Source organism: Odocoileus virginianus, chromosome 29 (assembly GCF_023699985.2).
Source record: "Odocoileus virginianus isolate 20LAN1187 ecotype Illinois chromosome 29, Ovbor_1.2, whole genome shotgun sequence".
NCBI lineage: Eukaryota > Metazoa > Chordata > Mammalia > Artiodactyla > Cervidae > Odocoileus > Odocoileus virginianus.
Window position 1 is genome coordinate 15,907,612 of NC_069702.1, and position 12,948 is coordinate 15,920,559.

Below are 12,948 nucleotides of genomic sequence, written 5' to 3' on the forward strand. Positions count from 1 at the left end.
GGGCAAAAAAAAAACACTGCAAGTATTCAGATTAACTTTGGGGACAACTGCAGAAAATCAGAGCATTTTTAAGAGATAATGCAATGAGTCAACAAATAGAACATACTCTAACATACTTAAACTTTACTGGAATTAAAAATTACGTTTACAGTTAATGGGCAAGTTTCTCCAAAGCAAACTATGATATTGAGTAGACCATGTGCACTTTGGCTTTTATATAGGTAAAATACTCCATTTCCTTCCAAATCCTTGATTTTGGGTTCTTTTACAGAACTAACATATTCTTAATTCTCTTAATCCTGATCACCATGTTTTATCTAAATGTATGGCAAAACCAATACAATATTGTAAAGTAAAATAAATAAATTAATTAAAAAAATAAAATAAAGCACAGTTTTAAAAATTGCTAAAACTTTAGATTTTCAATAGGGAATGACAGTAAATTTTTCCATACTTGTATTTTTAAATATAAATTTGTTTCAAGCTCAAAGAAAAATTTAAATTGTTGAAAGGTAGTATCTATCGCATTCACTTCAGTTTTTAATTTTCAAATCTTATTACTGTTAGTTTTATTGTACATTACTTCTCATTAATGTATATATAAATGAACACAAATTTTTAATATTATTTTTAGTTCTTTGAAATTCAGCTCTGACTCCAAAATTAAATAAGCACCTTTCTTTCTTTCCAGCATGCTCCTTTAAGGGATATACAATGCACAAATGTACATTATTGACAACCTCTATCTTTACATCTTTACTGTTTCCATCAAAATATTTGAAGTATGTTCTGTTGTTGTTTTGTCTCCGTGTGTATAGCATTACTAGTCACGATAGGCTAAGTGATGCTGCACTAACAACCAGTTCTATAAGAAAAATTATGTCTGATTTATGCTATTGTCCACTGTGGGTCAGCAGGAGCTGCAGCTCATCATGCCCATTCAAGGACCCTGAAAAGCACCCCTACGATCCTAGAGCAGCGAGGAGAGCATACAGTGATCTGGACACTGGCACCTAAAACTTCCACCTAGAAGTAAGACGCATCACTTCTGTCCATCTTTCATTGGCTCAGGAAAGTTACATGGCCCATGGCTCACTTCAAAAATGGGAAACAGAATTCTTTTATGTGACCTGAGAGCAGAGAGCTGAAAATATTTGGTGAACACAATCCACGACTCGGTATTTTCATACATTCAATTTCTGGGGTCATCTCTCAAATTCGAACCATTTTTAGAAGATAGCAATATTTTATAGTATTAGTATCTATATTTACCCTCAAATATGTATTTGTGGTCTACCTGAACGTGGTACAGCAGCAGAATTTATTTATTTTTGAAGTTTTTTTTTTTTTTTTTTTTTTTTTAGTGTGGACCATTTTTAAAGACTTTATTGAATTTGTTACAGTATTGCTTCTATTTCATATTTTGGTGTTTTGGCCTCGAGGCATGTGGGATTTCAAATCCCCGATTAGGGATCGAACCTTGCATTCCTTGCATTGGAAGGCGAAGTCTTAACCACTGGTCCAACAGGGAAGTTCCCAGCAGCAGCAGAATTTAAAGCACTGAGAAACTGGTAAGGCTATTATTTAAAAAAAAAAAAGAAAGAAAGAAATGTAAGACTGCACACATTCCCAATATGAGGATGTTTATTTCCAGTTCTATCTGCTTTTTAAAATTTTGGGACAACTTGCTGTATACACTATATCATGGAGTTCCTTCTTTTCTGTGCTTCCTTGCTTCTTTGTTGGGTTAGAAAAGGTAAACACAGAAGAGAGTTTTGACCAGCCTGGACTGGCAATACGTGGCATGAGCCTGCTATATGGATCTTACAGACCCTAGTTATAACAAATGTTTACTGGTTAGTGGTTAAATGCCTGATATATTTATTTTTAGACCAAGCTTTCATTTTTTCCAATCCAACTCACAAAGAACAAAATCATATGCGAAACAGTCACACTAAACTTGGCCCAAAACAAAAGGCTATGAGTACAGTGCCTGGAAGAATGCTTATTCATTACTCCCTAGACTAGCATATTTCTCAGCAGAGAGAAGAGCATATACTGCAGCCATGGAAAATCTGGGGAACTGGAGCTCTTGAAAATACCATTTATGCTACATCAAACTTGAGCCCACTCAGGCAATGTAAATCTTTCCATATGTGATGAGTGCTTGCTGCCCAGCTTCCAATTCTGAAAGAGACACTGAAAATATCCCAAATACTCTTTTTTAATTTATACCAAGAGTCTGTATCTGTCTTTATGCTTTGAGTTAAAGAACAGTTCTCTAATAAACTAGAGAGAGAGGAGAGCAAAGAGATACTATCTCATATTTCAGGTATAAATTGAAACCATCTTCATATCCCAGAATAGATCTACATTTCAATAAAAATTAATTGCCCCTTCAATTGTAGATAACAACAAAATTAAAGACAGCCAAAACACAGTCTATCTTGAATTTTGAATTGTATCCTAAAACTCTCAATGTTTTGGCCCAGGATAATGTTATGGGGACCATTTTCTTAACCCAAAATCAAGACATATGGTGTGATAAGGAATGGTTTGTGCTGCTACACAGGGAGCAAGAGATAGTCTGAGAGCTGTAATAGGGCCAATGAATTGCCCAAATCCCTAAGGTATTTAGATGACTTAAAGCAGTGCTTTTCAAGCGTGACCTGCATCATTATCACCTGGAGTTTTTGTTAAAATACCTATTCAGGGCCTTGTGCTAGATTAACTGAATCAGGCACTCTGGACAAAGCTCAGAAATCTGCTTTTTAGGTTCTTCAGGTGATTTTTATACCTGCTAAAGGAAATATACTCAGAGAGTTACTGAGAGAAGACAAGAGTAAGGAGTATTAACATCAGGACATTGGAGGACAAGAAAACATATTTATTGAGATCTTAAAGCAAGATGTAGTAATCTTGGAAGAGAAAGGGTCAGGCTGATGCCACTGTAATAGGATTTCCCAAGGGGATTTGGAAGAATCCTTGACATTGTACCTAAGGAAGGTGAGCAATCACAAGCTCCAGGAACAGGCTCTATAGGGAATGCACTGAAATAGCTGCACTAACTTCCCCATCCCCTCTAACTTTCTGGTAGTCAATCACAAACATCAGGAGTCCAGAATAGGCATTGTTGTTGTGGTTGTTTAGTCGTAAGTCCTGTCTGACTCTTTGTGACCCCATGAACTGGTGCCTGTCAGGCTCCTCTGTCCATGGGATTTCCCAGATAAGAATACTGGAGGGGGTTGCTGTTTCCTTCTCCAGGGGATCTTCCGACCCAGGGATCGAACTTGTGTCTCCTGCATTGGCAGGCAGATTCTTTACCACTGAGCCACCAGGGAAGCCCTAGAATAGACAAAGCCCTACAGAATATCTGGTTTTCTCTGATCACTAACACTTGTCATATGCTTCTCTCTGCTACCATGTGACTCACTGCTAGCCCTGCCCCAAAGATTTGAGATCTCCCATTGTAACCTGAGTTCTTGCTTTTTTTGATGTCTCAGTTTCTATCTAGTGTCTAGTCCTCAGGTGTTTAAGGAGCCTGCATCTTACTTTACATTTTACTCTTAAGAAGAGTCCTCTTCATGAACTCCAGTCGATCTACTGACTGATTTCCCTGAAAACATAAGGCTGCTTGACCTGTTTGGCATCCCTCATCTTTGATTGCCTGCCATCTTATTCTCTTTGACTGACTGGACCTCATTTGCCATATTCTGGTAGCCCTCATGCTGACTGCTTCTCCAGATTATACCCCAATGCTGCTTAACCTGGCGGATGCAGTGTATGGCCTTTCAGAAAAGATTTTTGTTCAGAGCCTGCATTTGCCTGTGCATGGAGGGTTAATCTCTTGCCCCACCCATGCACATAAGTCTACTTCTGCATACCACTCTCCTCTATCTGCACAATGAATAGTAAGAAACTGGGCCATACATAGGCAGTTATCGAATTTTGGCTAAGAAATCCCATAGATGTCCCAGAAGACCAGTGAAGACCTAAACAGATATGAGTTAGGAAATTCTCCCATCAGTAAGTTGCATTACGAACTCCTCAGGGAGGCTTAAGAGGGAGGGTGTATATGTATACTTATAGCTAATTCGTGTTGCTATATGGGAGAAACCAACACAACATTGTAATGCAATTATCTTCTAATTAACAGGAAAAAATAACTCCTCAGGACTTAGATCTTCACAAGGAACTTCTTGGTAAGTACAGATTCAGCCTTTACTCTTTGAGTAAACTGTAAACTACTCAGAAAGCCAGTCAGTGATTTTTTTTTTTTTTTTTCCTTTCTCTATGGAGCCCACAGACTTGGAGCAGTTTTTTTTTTTTTTTTGTAGCTTAGCTGTGTTTTAAGAACTTGGGTAAGGATCACTCATTACCAGTATGGACTCAGTTTATTTATTTTTTTTCTTTAAAATCAGTTGTTTTTTTTTTTTTTTCCATTTATTTTTATTAGTTGGAGGCTAATTACTTTACAACATTGCAGTGGTTTTTGTCATACATTGAGATGAATTAGCCATGGATTTACATGTATTCCCCATCCCGGTCCCCCCTCCCACCTCTCTCTCCACCCCCCAGAGGGATGGGGTGGAGAGAGAGGTGGACTCAGTTTATAAGGCACTTTTTGACAGGCAACGATCCTGAGCACTTTACTAAAATTTCAGCATTTTCTCTGTGTCCCTTAAGAGGACATCAACAAGGAACAGAAAGATAACAGATGTTTCCTGTCCTTAGAGATCAGAATTTGAATGAGATGGAAACTATAATATGAAGCTCTATGAAGCTGTCTCATGTAGAGATTCTCCTATAAGATTGTTCTTTTCATTCCCTAATCCTCTCACCTCTACGCAGAGCTCAAACTTGAGCTCAATGCAGAGTTTCCAAACTTTCCAATCTTGATCTCCCTCCCACTTCAAAGAAACACAAGTACAGTTTAGACTTTTAAAATGATAAAGATTATTTCCACACTAGCATTTTTGTAGTGACAGACAAGAAAGAGCAATTGGGTTAAATTCCTTTCTCTAGAAGGAAGGAATGGGTGTTCTATAAAATTCAGTGTATAACGTAAAACTTCTTTATTCCTTGTTACTGTCAAGTGGTTAATCAAGGAACCCCCCTTTCCTAGGAGCCATATGATGTTGTGGACATCTAGGGTTCCATGTCTGGGACGGGGGAGAGTGGGGACGTGGTCCATGTCACCATGCTCTGTACACACAGGCATCTCTGAGATGCTGATTTCCTCCTTCCTTGTCTGTTGCTGAAAGTCAGTCCACATACCCTGGGACTAAGTCCTCTTTGTCCTGACTTCTGATGTCACGCTGTTCCTTCTCTTCCCCTCTTGGCTGCATTCACAGCATGAGGATCAGCTGGGAGAATGTTTTGGACATGTCTGCCTAAATACTCATGTCTAATGACCTGGCACCAGGCAGAATAGCACTAAAACTGGTTCCAGTTTTATACTTCCATGCACTTCATATAGGAAGTAATTTATAGATTCCACTGCTCCTGTTTAGTCACTAAGATTCCATTAAGTCAGTAAGATTCCACTGCTCCTATTTAGTCGAACTCTTTTGCAACCCCATGGACGATAGCCTGCCAGGCTCCTTCTGTCAATGGGATTTCTCAGGCAAGAAATGGGGGATCTTCCCAACCCAGGGACTGAACAGGTGTCTCTTATGTCTCCTGCATTGGAAGGTGCATTCTTTATCACTTATGCAACCTGGGAAGCCCTTTCTTACATTTCCCCAATATGATCCAGGTTTTCAGGTCCGTCTCCACGGTACCTGGTTCAGGGAATGAGAGGATGCCAGAACATGGAGCCCTTACGTGGGTGAACCCACATCTCCCAAGCATCTGAGGTCCCTCTGCTTTCCTTTAATTTCTTCCTTTGCTCCCACTACCGTGAGAATCATTATCTGCTCTTGGGGATGGGATAAAAGATCTGCTTTATTTTGTTTTTGTCTTTGTTTTGATCCTGAGGATTTAACAAGTTACCTTTTGAAACTCAAAAGCTTTCACAAACAAAAAAATCCAAAACACTTCTTTCCGAATTAGGCCTTTCCTGAGGCAATATTTGTCATAAAACAAATGAGATTTGAACGAATACAAGAGAACAGGCTATGAATGAATATCTCAAAATATTTCTTGAAAGTCAACACTGAGTCTAAGCTTCCATCACATATAGGGATTGCTGAAACTCTGACAAATGGTGAAGAAGCTAAAATTTAAAAAGTTTAATAAAACTAACCTTGACCCTAACCTGAATGGCAAAAATGGTCATCATCTTTATCATAAAATCTGAGTAAATGTGGAATAAAATATATTTAGAGGAAAAAAAACTGGAATAATTTACCCAGAGGGAAAAAGAAGCAAGCTCGTGGTCTTTTGCCTGTATCTTTTTATTTTCCAATGGACTGACCAGATGTCTAGAGGGACGGGCTGGCCCAGCCTTTCCATACCATTGTATGGGAAAACCTTACACAAGATTTATGTTCCTTGGTAACAAGAAGACGAGAGCAATACCAAGCCCCTAAATTTGGCATCTGTGTATCAGGCAATGTGCTGCACAGTGGTCAGACAATCTAGAAGACAAAAGCCTCCGGGAGCTTACGATGCAGTGGAGCTAGGAAAGTAAGCTAGCAAAGAAGAAGTTAAAATGCAAAGCAATGGGAGCTGTAGAAGAGGGCTCCGGGGTTGAAGCGAGGGATGGGGTAAGGGAGAAAACCTCAGAGGAGGGAGGTACTGATTTCTGGAAAGCCAAGACTGACCAACTGTCTTTCTAGGCTGAAAGATCCCACCCTGTGTAGAATATAACACAGAGGGGAGACTGCAAAGATGCTAATGCCAGGTGCATATATGAGAAAGTGGCAGAGATGGAGACAAACCTGAGGGCAGGGAGGGAAACAATCATTCTTATCAAGTCGATCATCTTGAGTCTTTTCCCTCAATCTCTGTGTGTTCATAAGAGATGGGTTTTTCATAATTTTTTTTTGCTCCAATATTACTTTAAAAAATTTATTGGAGTATAGTTGCATTACCATGTCATGTCAGTTTCTTCTGTAGAGCAAAGTGGATCAGTCAAACGTATACATATATCCCTACTTTTTGGATTTTCTTCCCTTCTAGATCACCATAGAACCTAGCACAGTGGAGTTCCCTCTGCGATATACAGTAGTTTCTCATTAGTTATCTATTTTACACATCGCATCAACAGCATATACATGTCAACCCCAATCTCCCAATCCACTCCACCCCCTGGCTTGTCATATTACGAAACTGTATAACATAAAGTTCATGCTTTCTGAAATGTATGAGTTTATCTCTGGCATACAGCCTGACTTCAGAGAGGACTGTGGAGCATTGGGAGTTGCACTTTGCAGATAATTCACAAAAATTTCATTATTTTATTTGCTATACATAGATCACTCATTCTCATTTCAGGAGTTGAAGACCCTGAAAGTTAAGCATATGGAAGGCTTTCTCTACCAAAAAGCAACTCTTATGAATGAAAAAGAGATGGATCTTAATATACATACTGGATGCTAACAATTCCTGCTGACTCAGAGAGAAAACGGTAGAGAAGAGTCAGGTTTATTCTTTGTGAGTTTGAGACTATTCGTTTCAATCAATATTCCAAGAAGTTGCCAGCATAAATGCAAGGTAGATGTCCTTCTAGAAGAAACATGTTGTGGACTTGCTTTATGATCATGGAAAAGTCACTTAGCCTACTTTGAACTGTTTTGGTCATTTGAAATATGTGGGGGCTCAATAACAAGATCGTTAAGATCCCATCCAACTTCATTATTGTATGATTTGTGCAACTTCCATTTAGAAGTAATTAATGAGCTGATTAAAGAAATGAAATAAACCACAGAACCCTTTGATGCTAAGAAAGAGCCTAAGTCCTCTGAAAGAAATAATTTCACAGTCTCTGGGGGAAAGCCCTAAAGGAGACGCTAGCATAGCTTTTAAAAAACTCATATTGGACACAAGGGCAAATGGTCAATGTGTCTACTCAGAGACAGGCATGTATCAATTTGGAAAAACTACATTAATCCATTGGTCTAGTTTAAAATTATAGTGAAATCAAAACCTCCACATTTGTGCAGTGCTAAATTAATTAAAGAAGATCATTAGACTGAGGTGGTTCCAATGACTTGGTAGCCTATGTATGCAAACCCAAAAACCTATAATGCCTCAAGGTTAAGAAACTGAAACCTGAGGAGTACAAACCACACACAGACAACCAGGCTTTCCCAAATAAGGCAAATACTTAAATTTCAACCAATTAAATAATTTCCTTGCTCTGCTTTCAAATCTCCTTACAGAAGTCTTGCCCCTAGCTCCTGTCAATGAGGACTCCTAACCACATCTAATTTGGTGTTGTTCAATTCAAATAAATTTTTGTTCAAATAAACTTTTAACATCTTTTAAAAAAATAAATAAAAAATAAAAATAAAATTATAGTGAAATTATATTCCTTGAAGACACTTGAAAACCCTTAATCGTTACTTTGGAGTAATGATTTCTGCTTAAATTTGACTATGTCCCTGCATGGATTCTTAAATTCAAATAAAGATAAGCAGTAAACTGGATTTAGAAAAGGCAAAGGGACCAGAGATCAAATTGCCACCTGCTGGATCATCAAAAAAGCAAGAGAGTTCCAGAAAAACATCTACTTTTGCTTTATTGACTACACCAAAGCCTTTGACTGTGGATCACAACAAACTGTGGAAAATTCTTAAAGAGATGGGAATACCAGACCACCTGACCTGTCTCCTGCGAAATCTGTATGCAGGTTAAGAAGCAACAGTTAGAACTGGACACGGAACAACTCCTTTCCAAATCGGGAAAGGAGTACATCAAGTCTGTATATTGTCACCCTGCTTATTTAACTTATATGCAGAGTACATCATGTGAAATGCCAGGCTGGATGAAGCATAAGTTGAAATCAAGATTGCCGGGAGAAATATCAATAACCTCAGATACACAGATGACACCACCCTTATGGAAGAAAGTGAAGAAGAACTAAAGAGCCTTTTGATGAAAGTGAAAGAGGAGACTGAAAAAGGATGAGATGGTTGGATGGTATCATCGATGTGATGGACATGAATTTGAGTAGGCTCCGGGAGTTGGTGATGGAGAGGGAAGCCTGGTGTGCTGCAGTCCATGGGGTCGCAAAGAGTCAGACATGACTGAGCGACTGAATTGAACTGAGCTGATGCAAACGAGGCAGGAAATTTATTATCAAAAATCCTGAGTTGAGTTGTAGAGAATAAAGAAAACCACATAGCAATATAAAAGTATCTATTGGCACCATGTAGCTTATAGTTATCAAGAAGGGAAAAATAATTGTTTGACTTTTCTTGCTCTCCTTTCTTAAAAGAAAAAAAAATGAGGCCAGAATGCTTTGTCTCAAAGCAAAATGAAATACTCATCATCACTTGCAATTAGACTAAGGTCATTGGTGTTTTTTGGGTTTGACTTCAGCGTTGGACTGTTGTGCAGTCACAGTTGTGTCTGACTCTTTGTGACACCATGGCCTAGGCTTCCCTGCCCTTCACTATCTCCCGGAGTCTGCTCAAACTCAAGCCCATTGAGTCGGTGATGCCATTAGACCATCTCATCCTCTGTTGTCCCCTTCTCCTCGTGGCCTCAATCTTTCTCAGCATCAGGGTCTTTCTTTTCCAACTTTAGCGTAGGCTTCTTCATAAAGCCAAATGAACTCAAGAAGAATAAATAAACTAGTCTCTTTAAGATTAATTGGATTTCACCTTTTAAGAATGTTCAATATAAATCTAATAAAATTTGCTCTTTTGAATAGGAAATGAAGGAAGGAGTGCATGAGAAGTGTATAGAGCACTAGCTAGAACATACATGTTAGTCATTATTAGAACTCTTATTTTATATGAGAAAATGATAGCTTAGAAATATTAAGTAGGTTGCATAGTACATGTAAAGTATACCAGAGCTGGGAATCCTGAAATTCAACTCCATAGCATCTTCTACTAAGAAGTCACTGAAAAATTAGTTGGGGGGAAGACTATATATAGATATCTCCTTTAAATTGCCAATGGTGTGGATTAGAATGGTAGAGGACTGAAGAAATAATTAAATTCTGAAGAAGATGGTGGCCATGAGAACAAAGAGAAAAAAAATGCTGAGAATACATATTTTTGAATACTGCAATCACCATCACCTGGCTGTATAGGAAGTGAGGAAGAAGATAAAGATGAAGGACTCATTTGAATGGAGGAAAGACATTGAGTTCGAACACTAGAATACCCGAGACAGACATTGTATAGGGGGCTCTGACTAGCAGGGCAACTACTTAAGAAACAATATGTAAGTGAAATGGCATGGCTATGTTCCAAGAAAACTTTATGAGAACAGGCAGAGGGCCAGATTTGGCCTATGGACTGTAGTTTACCAACCCTCATCCTAGATAGCTCCAAGTAAAAGGAAATATTATGGCCATTTTGCTTATATTAGCCAACATGCCTATAGGCCCATCTGTCACTGGCTAGGAGTGAAGATGTCATATAGACAGGCACCTAGTTCTCTGCCAAGACAAAGCATTGTGAATCCAGAGGAAGGGGGCCTTTAAAACGACTTGTACAAAGTATGAGCTGGAAGAGATCTTGCTGACCTGATCTCCAGATTGGGCTTTAAGTTGAAGCCTTGAGACTGGATGCAGTCCTCTGAGGAAGAAAGTATAATAGGGGGAAATCAAACAATAAAACACAGAGCCAGGAAGTGGCAAGAAGATGGGAGACCTCTGAAGAGAGTGAAGAAAAAAGGGATGGAAGTACAGGCCAGTATCAGATCCCTAACACCCCAGGAGAGAAAAGGTAAATAGTAGAAACGGTAGCAAGGCAGAAGTGGGCACAAAGATAAGAAGCTGTTGGATTTAACCATGAAGTCAGCCATCATTAGCAACCTCTGAGAGACATTTTCAGTATTGTGATAGAAATAAATGCCCAATTGCAAAGAGTTATAGAATCAGAGGGAGGCGAGGAAGCAAAAACAGAAAATACAAATTTTTCTTGGCACCAAAAAGAGAAAACTTGGTTGAGAAAGCTGAGCGTGTTTGTTCGGTGTGACAGAGGCCTGAACATTGGTTGTACCCTGAGGAAGATCAAAAGAGCAGGTAAAAGGACATAATTTATGAAGCAAAGCCTGGTTTCATCTTCATAAATGTTTTGTTTAAAAGTTCCATAAACAGCAGTGGCCCAGGAAATGCTTCAGCAAATACTCATTAACAAAACGACAGCTATTTAAAAATGTTCCCATAGCTGTTATATGTTTATCACCCCTTGTGTAATAAAGACTTCGGGCATGGAATTTTGAGTTCTTTCTTTAGTATGAGAACGCTTCCGTTCCCTGAGGATTTTCAGAGAATAGGGTACATGGTTGACCTCTTACTCAGACAGAAGGAAATTATGCTTTCACCTCTTGCCCCTGAATAAATTTATCATCCAGTCATTACTTCTTCTGGATGAAGATAGAAATTAGACTGAAAGCCGGAAGCCTGGATGCTAAATGAGTAATGTTTCCGGACTTAGTTCCCCTAATCTGTAAAACGAAGGATTTAGACTTGCTCATTTCTAAGTCATCACAGCTCTAAAAGAACCAAATGAACAGAAAAGTCATATGTAGATCACTGCTTCTTCTTATTTTATTTATCACAGAACACACTGAAGCAATGCAGGTCCCTAACAGTGGGGGAGGGGTGTATTTATGGTATAGTCATAGAATAGAGGATTATACCCTTGTCAATTATTTGTTTTCCAAGGTGTTCTGAAGATATAGAAAAAGTTGCCAATAAAATGTTACATGAAAAAGGTGGAATCCAAATTTGCAGTGTGAAGCCAATTTTGTAAAAATAAGGTGAAACAAAATATTGGTACCATATTATGTACACATATACAGAAGGAAATCTAACAATAGAAATTACTCTATTAGAGAGTGAAATTGGTGACAATTTATTTTCCTTTTATATTATCATTCTCTTTATAATTCTCGTAATAGCTCCCTTGTGAGTTACGAACGGTATTTTACATTTGAGGTTTACAGGAAAGTTGCTTTCATTTCCATTGTACTCAACTCTACTTAAAATGTTCTCAAGTGGGGAGGAGGACCTATGGGTGCCAACTTTCCTGATGGACTAGCCCCATACTCTGGAGAAGGACTACAGAAGATATGCTTGATATTAAACATATTCAAAACCAAGTAGGTTGGAGATTGAAGATACAGACAAATGAAGACTGCCCCTCAGAATTATTATTATTTTCTTGTTATTTGGAAAGATGTCAGTATTTATCTAGATCTTTGTAACTTATCTAATCTTTATTTTTTTTAAAGTTTACCAAAATAACATTTGGCTTGTAAAATTGTCTTAGTCTCAGCCATTTTCATTTATTCTTAGGTATCCATCCCCCTCAACTATTAATATAGTCAAATGCTAACAGCATCTTTTTGTAGCAAATGTATTATCAATTCCACAATGCCTTCAGCAAAATCAACCAACCAAAAAGGGGTATCGGAAAATGGCTGATACCTCCATGTCCTCCAACTCTACTTTCTAAATTCTTATTGACAATAGGCACCTGGTGCTGTTTCTTCATAGCAATTTACAGTTCCAAATTACTCTTTGTTAACAGAAATTTCATAATTTGTTAAATGGCATTATATAATGAAATTTTCAAACACTTTGATCATAAAATATGAAGTAAAACATGCATGGTTTTTGGATCATTTATTTGTTAACAACCTTTTAACTTATATTCACTTAGCAAACATTTGATCTGCTGCTGCTCAGTTATGTCCAACTCTTTTCGACCCCATGGAATGCAGCCTGCCAGGCTCCTCTATCCATGAGATTTCCCAGGCAAGAATACTGGAGTGGATTGTCATTTCCTTCTCCAGGGGATCTTCCCAACCCAGGGA

At 38.3% G+C, this 12,948-nt stretch overlaps 1 protein-coding gene across 5 annotated transcripts in view; it reads right to left on the reverse strand.

Moving 5' to 3' along the window:
- The window catches only part of ARHGAP24 (Rho GTPase activating protein 24), a 545,723-nt gene that overhangs the window by 208,333 nt on the left and 324,442 nt on the right, over positions 1 to 12,948 (reverse strand). The window lies entirely within an intron of this gene.